This window comes from Hyla sarda, chromosome 9 (assembly GCF_029499605.1).
Source record: "Hyla sarda isolate aHylSar1 chromosome 9, aHylSar1.hap1, whole genome shotgun sequence".
Taxonomy (NCBI): domain Eukaryota; kingdom Metazoa; phylum Chordata; class Amphibia; order Anura; family Hylidae; genus Hyla; species Hyla sarda.
Window position 1 is genome coordinate 160,164,112 of NC_079197.1, and position 7,068 is coordinate 160,171,179.

General features: G+C 43.3%; 1 protein-coding gene across 3 annotated transcripts in view; it reads right to left on the reverse strand.

The window, feature by feature from the left end:
• LOC130291726 (adenosine deaminase domain-containing protein 2-like) overlaps positions 1 to 7,067 on the reverse strand; it is a 45,762-nt gene extending 38,695 nt beyond the window's left edge. For all 3 annotated transcript variants that reach the window (XM_056540879.1, XM_056540878.1, XM_056540877.1), the window contains exon 1: positions 6,929 to 7,067. The gene's annotated coding sequence lies outside the window, so the exon portion shown is untranslated. The remainder of the gene's footprint in view (positions 1 to 6,928) is intronic.
• Position 7,068: the final 1 nt, after the last annotated feature.

The following is a 7,068-nucleotide window of genomic DNA, read 5'->3' on the forward strand; positions in this document are numbered from 1 at the left end:
GACTAAAGCTCACTGGTCCATAACAACTGTCAATCTTCTGCACATAGAGTTATGGGTAAACATGTGACCCAAGGACCTCCAAAAGGTCTCCAACATACCATAGAGGAATTACATAGTCACATGACCGAAGGTCCTGCGACGCTACCAAGGTAAGCATACTAATATACATTATGTTAAATATATACATTTAGACATTACAAAAGAGGCGACTGGGGGCTGTCCCACCTGGGGGACCCTACCTGAACATAGTAACTCTGACTTTGGGGGATCACCATACAAGGTACGGTATGCAATACGGTACCGGGACACCACAACTCGTTCAGATGTGCTGTACCTGTGCGTTTCAATAAATAAATCTTTTACCGCCACCTTAGTGATTTACGCCTCCTCTGTTCTACTGTCTATTTTAGGGGCTAAGCCCTTCCTGGCCAAACATTTCCCTTGTATCTCCGCTGCAGGATTAAATGTGGTATTACATGGCGGCCATTCAGACGGTAGGCTCAGTATATGTCTTCCCTAATCGGGCACGTGGACGGGGGATTTCTTCACGAGAACGGCTTCTTTAATCCAATAGAGCAGAAGAGATTTTCAGATTCTATTTCCATGTAAACTGAATTTGACCGGCGGCCAGGGACACGTCACATAAGCTGCATTCCTGTGATGGAGGAAGCTGCGAGGAGTGAAGAGCCTGGGCGGGCTTCACTGTCATAGGGCTGCAGCTTCTCCCTGCACAGATCTGTACATCTATGTTCAGTGTTGAATGGAAGAGGAAGCTGAAGACGCCCAGATAAGGTGCCTGACCACTGCGTAGCACATGTTTAACCCCTAAAGCACCATAGATGTTACCATTAAAGTTGTAACCAGACTATCAGGTTGTCTGTAAACCAACTTAAATCAAGGCAATTATGAGTGTGAAAGTATAAAACTTAACATTTAATAAGATTCCATAAAATGATCGCCAATATAAATATAGAAAAGGGGGCCACAATCAGCAACCATAAACCAACTGTGCCACAATCAGCAACCGTAAACCAACTGTGCCACAATCAGCAACCATAAACCAACTGTGCCACAATCAGCAACCATAAACCAACTGTGCCACAATCAGCAACCATAAACCAACTGTGCCACAATCATCAACCATAAACCAACTGTGCCACAATCATTAACCATAAACCAACTGTGCCACAATCATCAACCATAAACCAACTGTGCCACAATCAGCAACCATAAACCAACTGTGCCACAATCATCAACCATAAACCAACTGTGCCACAATCAGCAACCATAAACCAACTGTGCCACAATCAGCAACCATAAACCAACTGTGCCACAATCATTAACCATAAACCAACTGTGCCACAATCAACCATAAACCAACTGTGCCACAATCAGCAACCATAAACCAACTGTGCCACAATCAGCAACCATAAACCAACTGTGCCACAATCATCAACCATAAACCAACTGTGCCACAATCATCAACCATAAACCAACTGTGCCACAATCAGCAACCATAAACCAACTGTGCCACAATCATCAACCATAAACCAACTGTGCCACAATCAGCAACCATAAACCAACTGTGCCACAATCAACCATAAACCAACTGTGCCACAATCAGCAACCATAAACCAACTGTGCCACAATCAGCAACCATAAACCAACTGTGCCACAATCAGCAACCATAAACCAACTGTGCCACAATCAGCAACCATAAACCAACTGTGCCACAATCAGCAACCATAAACCAACTGTGCCACAATCAGCAACCATAAACCAACTGTGCCACAATCATCAACCATAAACCAACTGTGCCACAATCAGCAACCATAAACCAACTGTGCCACAATCCGCAACCATAAACCAACTGTGCCACAATCCGCAACCATAAACCAACTGTGCCACAATCATCAACCATAAACCAACTGTGCCACAATCATCAACCATAAACCAACTGTGCCACAATCAGCAACCATAAACCAACTGTGCCACAATCAGCAACCATAAACCAACTGTGCCACAATCCGCAACCATAAACCAACTGTGCCACAATCAGCAACCATAAACCAACTGTGCCACAATCGGCAACCATAAACCAACTGTGCCACAATCATCAACCATAAACCAACTGTGCCACAATCAGCAACCATAAACCAACTGTGCCACAATCAGCAACCATAAACCAACTGTGCCACAATCAGCAACCATAAACCAACTGTGCCACAATCAGGTCCTGTATGGAGAGAAAACCTCCCACTGCTATGTCTGCAGTCTGGTTAGAGGAACTTATATAAACCTCCATCATGGGAAATCATATACAAATACTTATTTGTGGCTCACTGCAATGCCCCTAAAACCACCCAACGCGTTTCTGTCGCCAAGTCACTGGCGGCTTCCTCAGGGGAGAAACCATTTAGCGATTGTGAGCAGATATGATAGGGTATGTGTATAAAGATGGCAGACATCTCCAAACATATATAATCATAAAGAGATGCTAAAATGTAGGATCCCCTGGCAAAGAGGATGCCAGTCAAAAGCATATTTTTCTCCTGAGGTCAAAGGGCATGTTTTTTCAGCATCAATTTAACCCCACATGTTATGGGGGTGCTACTTTTCAAAACGTCCGATTAACCTGCAAAAGAGAATCACTCAAAGAATACTGTGTATCCATAGGATATATACAGTGGTCCCTCAAGTTACAATATTAATTGGTTCCAGGACGACCATTGTATGTTGAAACCATCGTATGTTGAGACCAAAACTCTATGGAAACCTGGTAATTGGTTCTGAAGCCACCAAAATGTCATCCAAAAATAGGAAAAAGTGAGGATTAAAGATGAATAAGTAGATAAGTAATACAGATAAAGCAAATCTTTACACATAAAAGTAAGAAAGATCTGCTGGGATCTGTAAATCACTGTCTATGCCAGTGTTTTCCAAGCAGGGAACCTCCAGCTGTTGCAAAACTACAACTCCCAGCATGCCCGGACAGCCAAAGGCTGTCCGGGCATGCTGGGAGTTGTAGTTTTGCAACAGCTGGAGGCAACCTCTTTGAAAAACACTGGTCTATGTAGAGGACAGGAGCTTCTTCAGGGTCCTATACAGAACACGCAATGTCCTAAAAAAAGGAAAATGGAGCCGCCCTCACCTGATATCCAAAGGAGCAGCTAACCCTGGCACAGGTAAAGAGTACAGAACATGTAATACCTCCCTGCTGTAGGGGGCGCTACCAGACACCAGTCAGTGCATGCACAGGCGGTTTTACCAGTGAAATATCCATTCTGATTGGTTGGTTCTTCCACCACGTTTCGCAGATTTCAAAGCATTGTATGTTGAGTCTTGTTTCAAGTTACAATGGTCCAGAAAAGACCATTGTATCTTGAAACTATTGTATGTTGAGGCCATTGTAAGTTGAGGGATCACTGTAATGCAGTATGATAACTGCTATTCCATGTGGCCGGGGATCCCTTGGGGTGGCAGTGCAGACAAGAGATGCACGCCAAGGGATCGCCGGTCACACGGATTAGCAGCTGCTCACAATCCTTAAACTGTTTCTCCCCTGAGGAAGCCGCCAGTGACTTGGCGACAGAAACGCGTTGGGTGGTTTTAGGGGCATTGCAGTGAGCCACACACAAGTATTTGTATATGATTTACCCTGATGGAGGTTTATATAAGTTCCTCTAACCAGACTGCAGACATAGCAGTGGGAGGTTTTCTCTCCATACAGGACCTGGTTGTGGCACAGTTGGTTTATGGTTGCTGTTTTATATTGGCGATAATTTTATGGAATATTATTAAATGTTCAGTTACCATTAAAGTATAAGGCTTTGTTCACACAGAAGAAATACTGCACTGAATTGTGCATGAAAATTAACTAAATAAAAAAAAAAAAAATAAAACTAAATTCCGCAGAAATGTATTGCCCATTCACTTCAATGGAATTCCTGAGGAATTGGCGAGGAATTATCGCTTAAAAATTCCACTGTGGAATTTCCATTTTTTTTTCACACGGAATTCGCACGGGAATTGCGCGGAATTGACATGTTTTCTGCATGGATTTTAGGAGGAAACTATATTTTTTTTTTTTTTTTTTTGCTGGATGACAACAACCAATTAAAATTTCCCTTTTTTATTTTTTTTCCGCACAGAATATCCGCGCGTATTCCGTGCAAATTCTGTGCGAAAACGCGTTTGACGGAATTTTTTTTTTATAAGATTGCAGTCTATGGGGATTTACAGGCGGATTCCGCATGAAGAAAGAACATGTTCATTCTTCATGCGGAATAGAATTCCACGTCGGAGTTTCGCATGTGGAAATTTCTCAGTGTGAACTGAGGAGCGGAATTCAGTTCAAATCAATGGGGTTTGGCACTGCTGAATGACTTGGAGAGGAATAAGTGAGCGGAATTACTTGCGGAAATTCCTCTCCAATTCCTCAGTGTGACCATACCCTTAAATGGGACAGTGGAATTCCACTGAAGTGCTTCGGCTATAAATTCATGTAGAATTTTCATGCAGGATTCAGTGCAGAAATTCTGTCATGTGAAACCAGCCTTAGGCCGCTAGGACCGCACGGAATGCGCCGTCTCATAGACAGTTATGCATTCCGTGCAGAATCCGCACAAAGAGTGAACACATTGATTCTTTGTGCGGACAAGGAAAAAGGAAGAGCAGCAGAATCCTGTTGAATTGGAAGTGCATAGAAGTCTATGGGCTTTAATTTGAGGAGGAATTCTGAAAGTGGAAATTCTGCCGTGTGAATAGACCCTAAGGCTAGGTTCACACTGCGGAATCTCTGGACAGAAAATTTCCGCCCGGAGGTTCCGAGTGCGGCCAGCGCTGACTGAATCAGTCGGCGCTAGGACCGTGCGGGCACTGCAGTCTCCAATAGACTGCAATGTGTTCCGCGAGTATTTCCGCCTGAAGAATGAGCGACGCCATTTTTCAGGCGGAAATTTCCAAGTGGATTTTCCGTTCACAAATTCCGCTTCACAAATTCCGAAGTGGGAATTTGGGAACAGAAACCCATTCACTATACAGTACATTTTAGCAAGCGGAATTTCTGCCTGCAATTTCAAAGCGACATTGCAGGCAGAAATTCCGTAGTGTGAACACGACAGAAAATCCGCCTTTCTGCAGAATACCGCAGTTTTTTTTACATTTGCGGGATTGGTGCAGAATTTGTGCGGAAATGTATGCGGAATTTTCGCACAAATTCTGCAGCTCACTAAAAAGATAGGGGGAGATTTATCAAAACCTGTCCAGAAGAAAATACACCAGTTTCCCATAGCAACCAATCAGATCGCTTCTTTCCTTTTTCAGAGGCCTTTTCAAAAATGAAAGAAGCGATCTGATTGGTTGCTATGGGCAACTGTTCAACTATTCTTCTGCACAGGTTTTGATAAATCTCCCCTTTAGACTTGATTTAATTGAATTGTCAAAATTTGTGCGGATTCCGCGCAAACTCGGCAGAAATCAAGCCCCATTGACTTTAAGAGGATTCCGCAGCCAAAGTCCAGAAAAATATAAGAGACCAAACTTTATATTTTTCCAGACCAATCAGTCCGCAGCAGAAATTCTGCAGTGTGAATGACTTTGCGGAATCCCATTAAAATGAATGGGCAATACATTTAGGCAGAATTCCGTGTGCATTTTCCGTCGTGTGAATATGTTTTCAAGGTGAGGAATAAGGCTAGGTGCGTACTGCGTTTAGGGCTTCAGTCAGCATCCCAGTGAGAAAAGGGATTCCAACCTATACCGTGGTGGAGGGAGGAGAGACTGCCATTCATTCCAATGTCTGAACAGAGTCAATAGTCGGGCTGTATACGCTATTTTTAGCGAGCTGGATAAGGCTGGGTTCACACTGCGTTTTTGCAATACAGTTCCCGTATACCTTTTCAATTTGAAAACCGTATGTATTGACTCTGCATTGAAAACCGTATGCCGAAAGATGCATCAGGTTGTGTCTGTTTTGCATCCTGTACGGTTTTGGCAGTTTTTTCCCCGGACCCAAAACCGTAGCCTACTACGGCTTTTGGTCCGGGTAAAAAACCGTATTGAAACGTATACGTATTTTTTATTTTTTTTTTAACATGGGAGTCAATGGGAACCGTACAGAACTGTATGAGGGAGATTTATCAAAACCTGTGCAGAGGAAAGTTGCCCATAGCAACCAATCAGATCGCTTCTTTCATTTTTACCAAGGCCTCTGCAAAATGAAAGTAGCAATCTGATTGGTTGCTATGGGCAACTGAGCAAGTTTTCCTCTGCACAGGTTTTGATAAATCTCCCCCTATGTGCGTACGGTTCCATCCGGTTTTCACCATATGGTTTTTGACTTTGCTCAGTTTTTTTTCCTTGAAATTTCAATCAAACAAGTGAAACTTTATTCATAATGGAGTGAAGAGTAAAAAATGTATACTTTTTTTTTCTTAAATGGATGCAACCGGACATCATTTTTCAAACCGTATACGGATTAAAATTTATACACACTTTTTGATACAGTTTAGTCAGGTTTTGAGGAATCCGTTTTTTTTAAACAAAAACCTGATTCGGGAACTGTATTGCAAAAATGTGGTGTGAACCCGGCCTAAACGCAGTAGACCGCACTTTTGAACCTACTGAAAATAAGGTATACGGCCTGATCATTGACTCTGTTCGGACATTAAAATAAATGGCGTTCGGGCATGCTGGGAGTTGTAGTTTTGCAACAGCTGGAGGCACCCTGGTTGGGAAATACTGAGGGCTGTTTGGGCATGCTGGGAGTTGTAGTTTTGCAACAGCTGGAAGCACCCTGGTTGGAAAACACTGTCCTACACCATCAATGATGCTACACTTAACCCTAACAGCTTCTTTTGACGTTATCCGAGGTATGTATCGCAACCAAACCCTGGTGCTGTGATGAAGTCACGTGACGGCAGCTTACAGATCAGACATCGGGTGTGGAGCAGCTGTCATCCTGTATTATCAGCCCACGCCCGGCTCTTCTCCTCTTACTGAACATCACCCCCAGCTGAGGCTATCAGTACACTTTGGGGTGGATTGGTCTCCACAAAGATGGCGGCT